The sequence below is a fragment of the Halichoerus grypus genome, chromosome 6 (genome assembly GCF_964656455.1).
Source record: "Halichoerus grypus chromosome 6, mHalGry1.hap1.1, whole genome shotgun sequence".
NCBI classification, from domain to species: domain Eukaryota; kingdom Metazoa; phylum Chordata; class Mammalia; order Carnivora; family Phocidae; genus Halichoerus; species Halichoerus grypus.
In genome coordinates this window covers 71385778-71402820 of record NC_135717.1, presented here as the reverse complement: position 1 = coordinate 71402820, position 17043 = coordinate 71385778, and the positions used below count along the sequence as shown (strand labels likewise).

The following is a 17043-nucleotide window of genomic DNA, read 5'->3' as shown; positions in this document are numbered from 1 at the left end:
TTATCATATTTATATAGCTTTTTCCATAGAATTCAAACCACTTCACATTCTTCTGAGTCATTAAATACGTCTGTGGCTTTAGGGTAACATCAAGTTAATTTGAGTCCTTGTCCTAGTTTTTACTGACTTCCAAGACCTGGAATCTATAAATTAAGTCTGCCAGTGACTCAAACTCTCTGAACTTCATTTTACTTCTATGTAAGTGGGGATAATAATACTAATTTTATAAAGTCCCTGTGAGGATCAAATGAGAGAATATGTAAACCACATTGTGTAGTATATGGTACAAAGTCAGTGCTCATTATAAGTCAGTTCTCCTCCCAGGCCTTCCACGTCTTCTAATAATTAGAATGATAACATCAGAAAGAAAATATCCCCTATGTAAGCCTTTTTATTATTTCTTTATTCAATTTGAGACACTTTTATATGGCAACTTGCTAGACCCTAGGACACAAAGATGAATAAAATAAGCCTCTTTCTCTCAAGAATTCCATAGCCTAGTGAAGGAGGCAGAAACCACATCAATAAGCAGAACACCAAGTAAGGAGAATTAACAAAATACAGGGGATGTTGAGGGTGGGAGCTAATCCTAGCCAGTGGATCTGAGATTGCACACTAGAGCAGATAGTTTAGCTAGGCTTTGAGGAATGAGGTAGACGTGTGAGCAAATCACAGAGGCATAAAGGGGGAGTTCCTAAAGCAAGAAGGCCAATAGGGTTCACTAATCCAATATGACTCCAGAAGGAGTATGAGACCAGGTTATTAAGGAATATATTTATCCAACTGTGAGTGTGAGTTTTATCCTGTACACAAGGAGAAACCACAGAAGGTGTTCAAGTAGATTTGATATTTTAGACAGTAGTGCAATAGGATGGACTAGAACACCAGAGCAGGAATGCCTCCCAAATCCACAAAGACCTTCTTCACATTTCCAGTGTTGGTATCACGACAGAAATTGTAACCAAGATGAAGGGTTCAAGAAGAGAAGTAGGGAGAAGTGGGCTGAGGAGTGAGATAAAATTGTTTGGGACCGCTTAGACTTGAGCTGGCTGTGGCCCAACCAGACAAAAATCTGAGTTTGAAGTTTAGGAGAAAGTTCACTATGTGTTCAAGGAATCACAGATTATAGGTGAAGGCTGAAGCCAAGCATGTGATCAGGTTCAACCATGAAAATTTGGAGTGTGAATGAAAGAGGGCTAAGAGTAGAATGATGGGGCTCACAGTGTGAAACATCGTGTGAAAAAAGAGAAAAGATTGATATCAATAATACAGGGGCACCTGGCTGGCTCAGTCTGTAGAGCACGCAACTCTTGATCTCAGAGTCAGGAGTTCAAGCCCCATGTTGGGTGTAGAGATTACTTTAAAAAATAACAAATAAAATGAAAATAAAATAAATAATACAAATGGAAAGGAACCAGGAAAAAGAATGTCTAGGAAGTCAACAGAGAAAGCCAGAAAAGACTAACTGCATTTTAAGCAGAAAGAAGGTCAAAACATATTTAGAGGCAAAATACATATTTTCCTTTATATATATATATATATATACATACATATATATATAATAAAAATATAATATATGATAACTATATAAAAAATGAATAAGTATATAAAATAAATATATATCATATGCCCATACTACATAAAGAATATATTTTTACTAGCCATTTAAAAAACATTTAAAAAGAAATGTTTATCTGATTTTTTCCATGTCTTATGTAATGGCTCCAAATAGAAACATTTCCTGAAGAGAATATTAGTTTTTCTCATTTTTAGGTGATCTTGAAGGCACCATTCAGTCTTCCTGTGTCCACTCTCTTTATAATACAATCAATCCCATATAGTGACACAAGATACATTTTCTTGAGACTACCAAACTGCTACTTTCCTATTCAAAGAACTTTGAGTTACTCCTAATTGCTTATAGGATAAAGAATAAATCCTTATCTTTGTCATTAACCACCCTTCATATGCAAGCAACAACCTCATGTCCTGTTAACTCTATTACATGAATCTTCTCTCTCTGGTTTATTTAGTCCTCAAACTAATCCTATGCATCATGCCTCTAATAGTTTTTTAATACTTTAATTCCCTCTACCTTACACTTAGAAACAAACAGAAATGCTGCTATGGAATTCCAGTGCATCTTGAAGACTCAGCTCAAGTCCCATTCCTACTGAAGTCCACTCTGCTTTCTAGACCTTTGATAGTTTTTATTTGGTATTTATCAAACCAGAGGCGAGAGGATCTGAGCTGGGCCCCTAAATGACTCTGTAACCTTTGGAAATATCTCTGGCCCTCAGTTTTCTCATCTGTAAAATGACATAATTTTCAAGATTCTCCAGCTCCAAAATCATTTTGTGAAAGTAGGCATTAGGTTCTAACAGGATACGTGGAGACCAACAAAGAGGAAGTCATGGCCACTATCAGTCAGAGGCCCATCCTGGCAGCACTCCACAAGAAGTCAAATCAAACCAGACAGACTCAAGATGGCGGATGCCATGATGGGAAACTTCTGACCAAATTAGGAAGGAAGAGCATGAAACCCTGCTTCCCACCCCAAGTAATGAATATTCCTCCCCCTAGTTAACAACTATCAATACAAGATAGAAACCCAACCCCCGGGGCATGCAGCTGTCTCTCCCTCTCTCTCTGTCACCCACTCTCATATCTCTAGAGTGTACGTTTTGCTTTAATAAACTTTGCTGCTTGTATTGCTCATCTGCTGTGTTGTACATCTGTCCTTGAAGTCTTTCTTGAGACAGAACCAAGAACCTTGGGCGCCTCCTTCAGGATGGGCTGGGTCTAGGCCCCAGGTCTCGGGGTCTCCGTGGTTCACCCAGCAACAATTTGACCCTATATGTTGCAGTGTATGTTTAGCTAAAGAGATAGGAACAAAACAAAACAAAACAAAACAAAACAAAACAAAACAAAACCATGTTACTGGGTGTGTGCACACACAAAATATTCCAGCAAGGAATGAAATTGAATATCTTCTAAAGAAATGAATGTGCTGATACTAGCACTTTGCCAATGAACTTGGGTTTGGGAAAGAACATATATACAGAATAGACTGACAGTAAATGTCATGAATCAATTCAAGCATTTCACAAAATTGGAAGCTAAAGGCCTTGAACAAACTTAAGCTTTCAAAAACATTATCAATAAAATGAATTTAGGGTCCCTGTTGCCTGACTTTGATGACCTCTTGAGACTCATCTCATATCCCCCTCTCATGCACACTGTCCCATTTTGAGGTGGAATATCCTCTCAAGTCCCTCTGAGTATACTAGTCATAGTTTCCATATTTTTTTTAAGTTCTTTTCTCCTCCCTGAATTATCTCTCTTTCCTTTGTGTCTACTTTTCTTTTCCGGTGTTTTGCTTTCATGCTGCAGGATTTTCTCAAATGCTTGGTGATCCATGGTTGGCCCTTCAGACTTAAGATGAAGGAACAAAAATGTTGTTTATGTATCTGCTTTTCTTACTGCAACAGTAAGGTCTTTGAGGGAAAGGATTATGTTTTGTTACCTTTTTTTTTTTTTTTTTTTTTGCTAAAACTCTTTTGCAAACTTGGTATGCAATGTTACAATTATAATACTTAGAACATAGTAACTGACCACTCTTTTCTATTCACACCATATTTGGAGTAAGGGTAACATTAAAAACCAATAAGGAAGACTGAATCGGTTATGAAATCTTTTCTGTAACCAAAAGTTGAATAAATGGAGAGGTTTCACTTGGAAAAGAGGAGGCAGAAGGAAGTAAGGGAAATGGGACGTTAAAGGCAAATATCTGAATGAGTATGCCTGACTGTTGTACAAATACCATTTACTATGATAGGCACTTGCCCTATTTCAGGCACCATCCCCAAAATTAAATGTGTAACTCTTCCAATCCTATGAGGTAGGTATTATTTTCTGCCCCATTTTACAGATGTGAGATCAAAAGACAAAAATATTAAGTACTTTGCCCAAAGCCACGCTGTTCATAATTGGCAAAGCTAAGATTTGTACCCAGGCTATTCCTAGAATAGTCATTTAATCTCTGTAGACCTAATTATCATACATTAAGGGCTTTAGAATTTAGAAGTGAGTGAAATTTATTAGAATTTAGAATTTCAATTAGAAATTCAATTCAATTAGAATTTCCCAGTGATGAACTAATAGAATCAAATGGCAGGGATGTCAAGAGGGCACATTCGCAATGGTCAAGAAGTTAAGACTTCAAGATCCACTCCCAATCCAAGAGTCTCTGATGGCAGTTTTATGTGCATATATGTAATTATTGTCTCCAAATACAATGTAAGATTCAGGGGGGTATGGATAATTTCTTATCCTTTTCCATTTTCCATGTTCTTCTCTCTGTGTGTTCTCTATGCATAATAAGCACAAATACTTGTTTAATTTTGAAATACTTTCCACTGACTAGCCTTTTAGAACGGGGTCGATTATCTCTTCTCTGTGATGTTTAGCATGAAGGCAACAGAACAGATTGATGACTTCTAAAGCTTCCTTCCAGTGCTATGATTTGGTAGGGGACAAAAATAGACAGGAAAAAGCACCAACATCCTTATGTCCTTCTGTGGCACAGTTGGAGAGTGCTATACCAGGGTTTCTGATTTTAAAGGTTGTTTTAAAAAAGAGAGAGGGAGAGATAAAATGGAGATCTGAGCAAGTCTCAAAATGGCTTATTGATCATGTCATGCAGGTCTTCTAAACTCCATCCTGGATACATACAAGATACCAAATACATCTTGGGAAAAGGAGCCAACCTTTCTGATGGCTCAAGGATATGCCAGACATAAGAGCAAGCTATCTGAATATTTCTAGACTACAACATTCAAGACAAGACAAGAGGAGCATCACAAAGATTTTACAAAACAACTGTCAGCAATAAGAACATATCTGACAAACTATAGCAGGATTGGGGGTAATATTCCTTAAATATCTCTCTAGGTTGTCTAAATCCATTTGAAATCATCATTTTGCCTCCAAACAATGACAATTTGATATTATAAGTAGCATATTATAGTGATTTTAAAGCAAAAGTTACTGGGGTCACCTTGCAACTGACACTGTACTTGAATACATTATGTTATGCTTTTAAAGGCTAAATGAAAGTGCAAAAAATTGAGTCAAGAAAGGGAGAGTATAGGATAATAATAACCCTTTAAACCTAGTCTTGAAAATTTTAAAATAGTACATTGCATATAACTATTTTCATCCAATAACAAAAGCATAAAGACATGATTTGAGCAAAGAGAACCAGATGTTCTTGTGTTGAGAGAAAAGTGGAAGAACATACCTCAAAAGTCTTTGAAAGCATCAAACGATCCTGTAATAGTGAGATATGGTTGCTTGCAAAGTTATAATTATACCCACCTTGACTCAAACAGCTCCGAACCTCCAAATAAGCTGTTTACAAATAAGAAGCAATTTCTACTTACCTGCCCTACCCCCCCACCCCCCGCCCCTCCCCAAACCACAAAGCTGTCCCTGGCCTCACTGATGACAACTGTTCCCTCTGACCCTCTTCTTCAAGTGGATGTCTCCAGCTTTTAGGGCTCTTCCTTCCAGGAATATGAGTACTGTTAGAACCTCAACCAAGCCACTATTTTTGAGCCCCACTATCTAGAAAATTCCCCCTCTCAATCCCAGGAGAGGAACCCAGCTGCCAAAGCCTGGCTTTTGTGAGCCTTCCCCTATTATTACCCTATTGACTTAGTGTCCTCGTCCTTCTTAAAAATAACCAGGTCTCTCTTAAAAATAACCAGGTTTAGGATCATAAGGGGCCTCACAGCTGAGGGCTACCAGAAATGAAAGTTCAGCTACGGGTGAGTTTAAAATGTCCTAGTGAACAGGCCTGTGGCCTATCTTTTTTAACCTTGTCTCTGTGGGGAACCATGTACAACTCTAATCAACTAATTTTGAAACAGATATCTAGAGCATAACCCATTCCCAGGCTAGGGACCACCCATAATAATAATCACCCAAAATAAGCAGCAGGAGCTGAAAATACAGAATTGAAAATATTCCACCAGGGAAAGAAGAGGAACTAAGATATTGGGAATATATATTTAATAGTTGTAGTTATAGGAAGAGAAAATAAATTGGCAAAAAAAAAAAAGGCAAATTAAGAAGGCTTTTTAGGTGAAACTACTAGCTAATAATGCTGTCATGGGAACACTGATAAAATGCTTACATTGCAGTCTAAGAGATACTAGAATCCTCTGATGGTCTAGGAAATCAAGTTATTGAAAGCAGCATCATTTGTATTTAGAATGTCTTCTCTGCTTTAGGCTAAAAAAATGTGTCAACACTAGATGTTAACAATAACCAAAAGGAAAAGCAAGCAAGCAAACAAACAAACAAATCAGTCTCCTTTTTCTTCTTTTCAAATGAAAGCACCAGAAGAAACAGAAGAATAGCAAGGCCATGGTACTAATCTAGTCAGAATTGAAAGGGACGTAATAAAGGTCACAATTGTGTAGAGTGCATGAACTCAACACCAAGAGGATTTGGAAGTCATTTGGCTTTGACCTAATACTGTAAAAGCGTTTGTGCTTAATTATGGAAGCCCTTGGGGGCTCTTCCTTTTCCCCTTCAAATATGGGGAGTCATCAGTAATGGAAATTACCTGGTTGTGAGATTAAGGAAGACAATGTACTGGTCACCAACAAGGGGCCAACATGGTTCTGACAAATTACAGCCAAGCCTCTCTTTTAGGGCAGCAGGATATCACTCTGGGGGATTTTTCCATCAGCCAAAGTACACCTACCTGGATCTTTGTAGATGTGACCTTCAATTAAGGCAATGATTTCCTCATTACCCATTTTCCACAGGCTTATTTTACAGAGAAACTCCCAGGGAGCATGAAATAGGAAAACTCAGAGGGAACAAGAAAAGGGATTTTAAAATCAGGATAGTCATTAAAGCCTCAGGGGAAAAGGAGGAATGTTTCGGGAGCCTTTATAAAACTTTATTTTATTTATATTGTTTTCCAAGGACAGCTTTTACTAAGGGATGTGGTTGTTAAAATCATAGCAAAGATATGCTCTGTCAGATGGATGAAGCAGCTCTACTCTGATCCCCTCATGCTTTGGACCAGGATGACACAGGAATATTGTTATGTTAGCAACAAAACCTACCTCCTGGACTTAATAATATTAGGAAAATTTGCTAGAGCCAACCACAGTTTAATCAGTATGAGCCCATCTAAGATCACTAAGAACCAAAAATTGCTCCAGAAAATTCTCCTCTGTCAAAAGTGTGGTACTGCACTGGTAGATCTTTCAACCTCATGAGCAAGACTGTAATTAAGCTCAAGATTGGTCTGAAAAATAATATACTCTTGATATAGAAGCTAGAGGTAATATAAAAGGAAACCCACAAACCAAATCATTTGTCTTCAGCTTGACCTAGCACCACCTAGGCTCCATTATTGCTCTCCTGAAGGGAAGTGGGAACAAAGGAGCAGAAAGGAGTCTGGTGCATATTCTGCTTCCATTGATAAGGGTGTCCAGAAAGGCAGAGCCTTTCTAGTAGCACATGATCAGAAAAAAGTAAAGACGAACAGCCATGCTTTAACCTGTATTTTCTCTATAGACCTTTGCTTAAATTTTTAATCTAGTTGACTCACAAGGATCCTTCATGAAATAAATATTCCTTTCCCCAGCTGAATAGGAATCCTGACTTGCCCTATACGTACGAGAAATCAGGCAGAGAAGAGTTTTGGTGAGGGGTGTGTTGTGGTTTCTTTATTTTGCTTTCTCCTGTGGTTTTGGCTATTCCTCCAATAGTACTATTTTATTTTATTTTATTATTTTATTCTTACTGAGAGCTGACCGTATATACAAGTAGACACAGGACACGGTCTTCAAGTCCATTTCAGAGCTTCATGGTCCACGTTAGGAACACAATTTCAGGAAGAAAATACACTGAGAAGGTTTTACATATCAGATAAGCAAAGGAGCCATTTCGTGTGAGCTATTCCATGAGCTGTCCTGGTACAGCATCCATACATTCAAGGTCTCACAGAATATTGGAAGATGATACGCCCACTCTAACTTATTTTCTAAAAACAATGTTGCAACTGATAGGCCCTGAAAGATTACTGAACCCAATGACTGTCTTTTACAGATGAAAATACTGGAAGCCCAGCAGGATGAAGCGATGTGTTCCGAACAGCACGGAGTTGTGGTAAAATGGTAGCCTGGACCATCTGGGTCTGGACTCTCAGCACAGTGCTCTGAAATTAAGTTGTACTTTCTGCTATATGCTTTCATAGGTGAGAGTCTCCCTGACACTGTTCCCATCTCCGTTTAAGCATGTATTTTTAAAAAGTTTAAAAAAAAAAAAACAATCTGGCACTATAAATGTGTGTGGGCCTGTTCCAAATATATCTCAATATAGTCAAGTAATTCTTTTGTTCCATGAGGCTTAACATACCTCAAGAAAACATACCCCACAAGATTGACAGAAGAACATACTGTTCCAAGTTCCTTTTATGATGTGATTACTGTTTATTGCAAACTTCATACTAGAGTCTACCAATCATGTCACCCTAAAAACCTTTCATTTGTTGAAGAAAACAAATTATTTTATAAGTGATTCTTAGGCCATGTCTTCACAGCAATCTCTCCAAAGTAAATATGTCCTTATTTCCCCCTCCAAGGCAGCTTAACATTTTGGAACCCCAGTGGAGTATTCTGACACCAGTGTGCACAGATTCCTTATTCATATCCTTATAAGGGTATCCTGGAAGGTTCCTTGCCTCTAAAACCTTCCCCACTTGGATAACATGGCCCCTGAAATCTCACCACTTATTGGGTTAAGTCTTGTGTTCTTAGAGTGATCTATTTCTCTAAAGGCCTTTGTGAAGGAGCAGGGAGAAGAGAAATAAAATGCAGGAAATTCACTGAAAAGAAGGTGGAGTTAAAAATGAACTCCTTCACCTGCTTTATCCTTTTACTGACACTAACCCCAAATAAAGTTTGAAATAAAAACTATGGACTCGTCCTATCTGCCACAGTTGGATATTTGGATAAAAATCTAAAAACAAAGGAAAACAAAACAAACACGACACACTGTCATCAACCATGATAGAAGCGAAGAACTGAAAGTTTCATACACTGTCACTCGAAAACAAACAATAACAAAAAGAGTGGTCTGCTGAATAATGGACACCTGTGGCTTCTGGTGACCAGGTACTCCTTCCAATTTCCTCACAGAAATCAGAGACCCTCTTTTTTCTCTTGGAGAATTCCGTCTATCATGCGCCCTCACACTCTCGTTCCCACAGCCCTGGTGGGCAAGTGACCCAGGCTGACTAACAAGAGGAACCCCTCTCCCTTGACAACTGACCGCTCCAGGGATGGGCACATAATCCAAGTGGAGCCATCTGGATTTTATAATTACATACTTTGAGAGAGAAACTACCCTATCTCCGAACCCTTTCTCTAGAATCACAATCTAGAAGGAAAGAAGCTTTAAGCATGGAGCCGCCATTACCCTTAACACTGGCTAGAGAGTGCCTACTGGAGAACGAGGCCAGCTCTGATGAAAACACAGGTATCCTGCTGACTGGCACCAATTGAACCTTTGGCCCAGCTATGCCTGTAGCTAGGTCCACACCTTGATTTCCCAATTATGACCATTAAATCATCTGTTTGTTTAAGCTAATCTGGACTGACAACTGACAACCCTGATTACCCCTCATCATGTATCCTGGAATTTATGAGATGCTTCCTTTTATACATGACAGGAAAGTTGCTATCTTCTATCTACATAATAAAAGATATTCACTTGACATGATTAGGACTAATATCAACTATATAGATATCAGAGTTGATCTGTCTCAGAAAGGTTCCTGCTTAAAAACCCAAGGCAGACAATTTCAAACCAAGTTCCAAAGAATCTTAAAAATCAATGAGACAGGAGTTTGTTTGGCAGACAACATTAAATTTGAGTATGAGTAAATCTGAGTACAAGTTAAATTTGAGTATGTTTAAAGACATCCAGTCCATGTCTCAACCTAATTCCAAAGTCTGAGATCTCACAATGGAATTTAAAAATCCAGAAAAAGAACTACAATGGAGAAATATGTCTTTGCATACCAAACTAGAGACAATAGCACAGTGTGAATTTAAGATGCCATTTGGCCACATAAAACACAACCTAATGGATATTACTGTGAATTTTCAAAAGAATAAACCAATTGTGTTAAACTTATTTTATAGCTTTACTTCTATCTTCTTTAAAACACAAACATAAATTCAAAACATGAGTTTCCCACGGATTATTCCATCACAGAATTGCTGCATAATCTTGCCAAATTTGAACTCTCAATGTATTTGAGTCTTCTGCCTATGGCATAAGAAGGAGAAATGATGCATTTAGAGGCTGGTGAGACCCAGGTCCACTTTGAAACTCTGAATGCAAATTATAAGTAGAAAGTTCTGATGGACACTTGCTTCTTTTTTTTTTTTTTTTGGCTTTACATTTCAAAATGCAAACCTATATATTTCGTCTTCTCACCTATCACTTAACAACTTTGCAGTCTCAACTTTTACATGTCTATTATTTTCAATTTCTACAACTAAAAGTTACACTGAAAAAAATTGAGAAGAGAAAGTGCAGGAGTGTCTCTTACCAAATATTTTTCCTTCCTGTCTACATTGCTATTTACTGTCCCTGCTGAGGTGTTTATAACATTTGTGCAGAAGGAGAACATGCCTGCAAAAGGTAACTTATGAATAGTCTGAAGACTTTTTACAATACAAAAGTTCCAAAAAGGCCTGCCTTGTTTTGCAGGACTTCCTCAGATCATACGAACGTTGGTGTGGCATTAGCGCAAGGCCATCAAGGCAATGAATTTTGTAGCTGAAAATCAACCAGCAAGTATTAATTTATTACTTCTTACATAGGAGGCAAGGCACTTTGACAATCTGATGGTTTAGCATAATAAACTAAAGGAAGTAGGCTTTGTTGAAAATGATGTCCACTGACAAGTAGTCTACCCAATACACTTGATTGAACTTGATAGGCGGGAAATTGTAGAAGAACTCAAAGCAAGCAAAACAATCACATATGTATTTACAAAAAGTGTGTGCAATGTTGTTGAATCTTGACTTTACAAAATTGAAGAAACATTTTAGGTTATTTAATATGGAATATCCAAACAAGCAAGTCTGTGGATGTCTGGTATAGAGGGTGAATGACCATTTAAAATTCTTCTTGGGTCATCTCTAGAAAGATAAAGGACAAAGAAGAGATTGGGTGGGAGTGGAAGACACTATTGCAAAGAGTTGTTGGGAGTGACACTTTCCTGTACATTAATTTGTTATAAATAATAGAAAAATTCCATTTTCTTCAAGCATTATTGAGCACCTACGTTGAGTCACAACACTGAAATAATACCATTAATATTCTATTACTACTTTAGGAGGAGTTAAGCAAACTTTGTTCCATGAAATACTAGCCAATTTTTCTAGGAAAATGTGTTCCTAGCCCAAATTTGCAGCCTACCAAATTATCGAAACAATAGCAACAGCTTCTCTGGTCAGTCTGCTCTTCATTTCAATTACATTCCTCTCCGGAAACTTTCAATATCTCCCCCTGTCCCTCTTATTACATGAGACAGGAGAAAATGGAAGACAGTAGGGAGAAACCACCCCCCTCCCAGAAGGGCAAACTTGCTTGCAATTATACTCATCAGCTCCTCTTTCCCTACACAGTTATGACGGAAGAGCTGTCCCACTTCCAATCTAGGGTAAATCTGCCCTTCTGGCCTCTATACTATATCCCCTCCTGCCTTCTCAAGCAATTTACATCCTGATTATCTTTTCTGTGACTTATTTTCAATACCTTCTCCAATACTAGATTCTACCCATTAGCATTCAAGAATGTTCAAGGGCACCCATCTTAAAAGCAAACAAAAAAGAAAAAGAACCAATCTCCCTCCACACCTCTTCCTTCCAGATCTATTGTCTGTCTCCCCCACCTTCAGTAGAAACTTTCAGAGAGAATTATCTTTGCTCCTTGTCCCTATTCCCTTACCGTCCCCTCACTCACTAGTCCACTCCATTCTGGCCTCTAGCCCTGTCTCTCCATCACTCCACTGAAAAGGCTCTTATTAAAGTCCCTCTCAGTAACCATCTGGCACTATATCCAATTGGATTTCAGTCCTCATCCAGCTAGGACTCTGAACAGTATTCAGCTCATTTGTCTAGCACTTCCTTTTAGAAATCTCCCTTCTACTTGACTTTTATGACAATATACTCTCCTGGTTTTCCTCCTACCTCTCCAGCTGCTCATTCTCAAGATCTTTTGTTGAGTCATCCTGACAATACAGCCTTGAAATGTTCTTCATCATTCTGTCTTGGCCTCCTTTTCCAATTTCCTTAGCAATTTCATCCATTCCTTCCACTTTGATTACTAATTTATTATAGTTACTGTATTGTGATATCATGATATATTACTACATATCAGCAACACACAAATTTATATCTCCTATCCAAACCACTCTTCTGTATTCCTTCCTCATTTGATTGTCTCAAAGATACTAAACACTAAACCTAGATCAGATCAAACTCATGATCTTCCTTCCACACTAGTCTGCTAGTGTCCCTTGTCTATTTAAAGGCTATAACCAAAAACAAAACAAAACAAAACAAAACAAAACAAAACAAAACAAAACAAAATAAATAAAGGCTATCACCAACACCCATCGGGTTATGAAAGCCAGAACCTTAGGGGTTGTCCTTGACCACACCCTCTCCTTCACTGGCATATCCATCTCACCATCTGCCCTGTTGATTATATCTTCTAAATACACCAGAAATACATCCTTTTCCAACCTCCATAGCTACGATCCTTGCTCATGTTCATATTTAGATATACCATAGTTACTTCCTAACTGGTCTCTTCATTTCTTCCCTTGTTCTACTCATAACCCATTCTCCATGTAGCAGCTGAAGTTATCTGATAAGAATACAAAATAAAACTAAATTCTGTTAGGATAAATTTGACAATTCTTAACTGTGGGTTTGTGTTCTTTCATTGGTTGTTTTGGTCTTTGTTTTAAATTTTAAAATTATTTTTTACTCATTTTTTTCAAAATTCCTTAAAATTTTAGTTCTCTTTATAAAACTGTATTAAATGTTAAGAGAGAGCTACTTCCCTGTTTAATTACTCAAATTATATTTTATAGATTCTCCTATTTAAAAACAGTCCTATGGAAATTTTGAATGTGTTCTCTCTAATGATGTTTTTATTGGTCTGATGAGTGTTTCTATTGGTTATTATCATCTTAATTTTGCTAATTAAAAAGTAATTAAGTGAAGGCAGAATAATCTAAGATTGTTCTTTCAGACAAATAAAAATACACAGCTTTCAAATTCTAGCCCTAACCTCTAACACCAAAAAATCTTTTGAATCCACTAACACTATTCAAATTTTAGCATTGTCTTCCTGCATCTTATTAATGCACGTGCTTTAATACAAAAACTCCGCATGATAACTTTGTTTTAAACGTTAGATGGTAGTATTTTCTCCAATATTTGAAGAATTTTTTTGAGATTTATTTATTTATTTTAGAGCGAGAGGAGAGAGAATGTGGGGAGGGGCAGAGGGAGAGGGAGAGAGAGTCTCAAGCTGACTCATGCTGAGCAGGAAGCCCCATGTGGGGCTCGATCTCCCAACCCTGAGATCAGGACCTTAGCCCAAACCAAGAGTGGGAGGCTTAACCGACTGTGCCACCCAGGTGCCCCAGCAGAACTGTCATTTTTAGTAGAAATTTTAAAAATAATAGTAGGGGCTCCTGGCTGGCTGAATGAGAGCATGTGACTCTTGCTCTGCGGGGTTGTGACACCGAACCCCACATTGGGTGTAGAGATTACTAAGAATAAATAAACTTAAAAAATAAAATAATAGTAAATTATAAATTTTTAATCTTTTCCCAGTTTCACTTCTTCCATTCTTCTATTTCAAATGTAGGTTAGCTCCTACTAAAAATATGTTGTTTTATTGCTTTTCTGAAATATGTGGGTTTGATGCTTTAAAAAACTTGACTAGACTTGATATAGTTTTGAAATACCAGCCTAAATCTCCATATTGCATCAACCTGAAATACTTTGAGGAAGTTAGTGGCTCAAATAGCCCTCTGGGAGCAATGGATCTCATCTTATTTCTGACAAATTGATGAGAGCTTGATGAAAAGAACCTAACATTTACCACCCAGTCTATTCTTAACGGTGGGCAAAGATTTCAGCCCTGCTCAGGAGGTCTGAGTGCCTTATTCCCGCAGCAGCTCCTGCGTGGGAGTCTATGAGGCTGGATATTGCCCACCCAAGGCCCAGGCCTGGCATTGTGGAAGTGTGCTCCATGAATCTTCCCTTCAATGGAACTAGGTCCTATCTAGTCTGGGGATTTGTGATGTCAGAAAGAGTGATGTGTTCGTAAGATCAAAATAAAATCAACCTAGGAACACTGCCAAATTCTTCCTGTCTATCACTTATTCTCATATAAAGGTCGGTCTGTCTCCGTTGCTGGAGAATTACAGAAATCTAAAACTGACCCTTTTCAGCACTTAGTGGAATCTAACAGCAGAGGAAAGAGGTTGTTAGCAAGGACGATTTGCTCTGTACAAACCCACTAGCTGGCAATTATCAATCAGTGTGGTAGGGCTCCATTACCCAGTACTGTGGAGAAACTAAGGAGTCTAGAAAAGCCTCAGATCAGGTAAGACCAGAAAAATCAGAGGCAGAACTTAAACTTGATATTTCCTCCACAGCACATAGTGCATGTCTTATTAGTTGGTTGGAGAAAGCCTGGCAAAAGTGCTCAGACGGTGAGCAAGAAAGGAGACAGGGGTTTTCTGCGTGTTGACATACTGGAGGAGCCCTTCCCTGGGAAGAGCGGAAAGGGAGCCAGAGAGAGCCAGGTTGCGGAGTGGGGGCAGTCCCTCTCTGAGTGCATGATCCGGTGGCTTTATTTGTTAGCGTGGTGGGTCCAGGCTGGGAAATGCACACTCAGCACGGAAAGGGGAAGAGAGATTGGCGGCAGTTTTATAAAAACAATACAGCTCAAGTCTCCCGCGTGTGCCCGCTCGCTCACCCCGCCAAGGCGCAGTCCGGTCAGAAACGGCTCCCCGGAGCGAGTGCGGCCTCCTAGTTCCCACCAGGAAGAAGGCGGGGTATTTGTGACTCGAGGACGCCCTGACCGCTGCACACACCCCCATTCCCCTTCTCTGTCAACCCGCCAGTTCTGAGAGGCGCCTCTCTCTCTCTCTGAGCCTTGGACTGAGGTCGCTCTGGGTCACCCCAAATCTGATGATGCAGGGACTGGGACTGGCGGGGTGCGCTGGGGGCAGAGAGGACACGGGGAGGAGGCGACGTGCGCCCGTCGGAGCCCAGCGCCGGGGCTTTCCTCAGCAGCGCTTGCTCCCCCGGGTCTGCGCTGGGCGCGGCTGGCGTCCGGGTCTCGCCTCCCTCCCGCCCGCCCTCCCGCCGCCCGGGGCCCGGACGCTGGACTGCCCGCGGCCCCGCCACTGTCCCTTACGCTCGATCCAAACATTTGATTCCAGGCCTCGAAGTACCACCTCCCCACCCAGCGCCTCCCGGGGGTTCGAGAGCCAAGACCGGGGAAACTGGTGAGGGAAAAGAGGAGCCCGGGGACAGGGCCCGCTCTCGGCGCGCCAGGGGGCCGGGTCTCCAGCTTGGAGGCGGGGGCTCCCCGCGCGCGGGCAGGCGAAGGAAAAGCTGGACCCAGAGACAGAGCGCGGCGAGCGCTGGCGCCGAGGGTGCACCTCCGCCCGGCGCCCAGCGGGCCGGCACCCCAAGGGGCGCGCGTCATCGCGCCCAGCCGGGCCCGCGCGCCTTGGGCTGCCCTTCTCCCGTCCCGCCCCTAGTTCTTCCGCCAAAACCCTTGACCAGAGTCTCCTTGCCAACATTCTTACATGTCTTGTGCCAGCTCTTTGCGCCAGGTAGGAATAAGGCTCTGCTTTCAGGGTGTGTACATAAACGCCAATTCCCAGAAGGTGTAGTGACCTTTTCACCTTCCCCACGAACTCCTTGGGAGGGGGTCCTCGGGAGGGCATTTACCCCCTCAAGGGCCAGATTGGTGGCCGAAACCTGTTTGTTCCCTGAAATGTCTTTGCTATTCATATCCTCAGGGGCCTTCTGCAGCAGTTTCCGGAAAGCCCTTGGGGGTGGAACTGGGGGACATCCAGCCCACAGTGAGGACGCGCCGCCGTGGGAGGTGGGGGTGGACAGGAGCTAGAGGACTGGCGTGACAACTGCCTGTGGCCTGGGGTGGGCACCATGCGAGCCCTGCCAAAAGCCCTCCTCCCCCACCACTGTTCTCCCTCCCCCGAGAGGCACCGAAACGGGGGCCACTGGACCCCTAATTGCCAACCCCGGGAACACCTGGGCTCCATAGAGACATGAGGCTGGGCGGGGTCGGGCGACGGCTGCCCCCTAGCTGGAGAGGCGCATCACCTCCCACCCTCCGGCGTTCCCTCTGTCCCGGAGAAGAGGGCATCAAATCTCGGTTAACAATGGAGTCCTCGGTGTGCGGCGGGCACCCGGGCACGATTGGCGCCCGGCAGCGCGCCCTGCTACCCGGCAGAGAGGCCGAGTGCGGCTGCAGCCCAGCCTCGCCCGATCGAATGGCCTGACTCGGCTTTACGCGGCAGCGACGCTGTCGACCCTCGCCCGGCTCTGTGGTGCGTCTCCCACTCCAGCCTAGCTTTCCCGGGTCTCCGCAGTCCCGGCCCGGAGCGTCAGGGGCGCCCTGCTGCTCTCTGCCCCGGGCCTCGGGCCGGCACAGCGGGAGTGACGCGACTGGCCCCCGCTCCTCGCCGCCGCCGGCCGGGGATTCGGAGTGGGGAGAAGCAGGAGCCACCTCCCGGGCGCGCCGCACTCCTCCGCGGCTGGATCCCGGAGATCCTCCGCGAGCTGCCGGTCTCCCTCGCCCCCGCCCCCGTTCCCCCCCCCCCGCCCCCTGGTCCTGAGCGAGCAAGCGGAGGTAGGCTAGTCCGACCCAGTC

At 41.7% G+C, this 17043-nt stretch overlaps 1 protein-coding gene across 2 annotated transcripts in view; it reads left to right on the top strand.

Moving 5' to 3' along the window:
- Positions 1–16539: 16539 nt before the first annotated feature.
- The window catches only part of NRP1 (neuropilin 1), a 140202-nt gene continuing 139698 nt past the window's right edge, over positions 16540–17043 (top strand). Inside the window, exon 1 of one of the 2 annotated variants that reach the window (XM_036118607.2) lies at positions 16540–16720. The gene's annotated coding sequence lies outside the window, so the exon portion shown is untranslated. Of the gene's footprint in view, positions 16721–17000; positions 17023–17043 lie in introns of those variants that run through there. The other variant, XM_078075351.1, reaches the window with a different exon arrangement.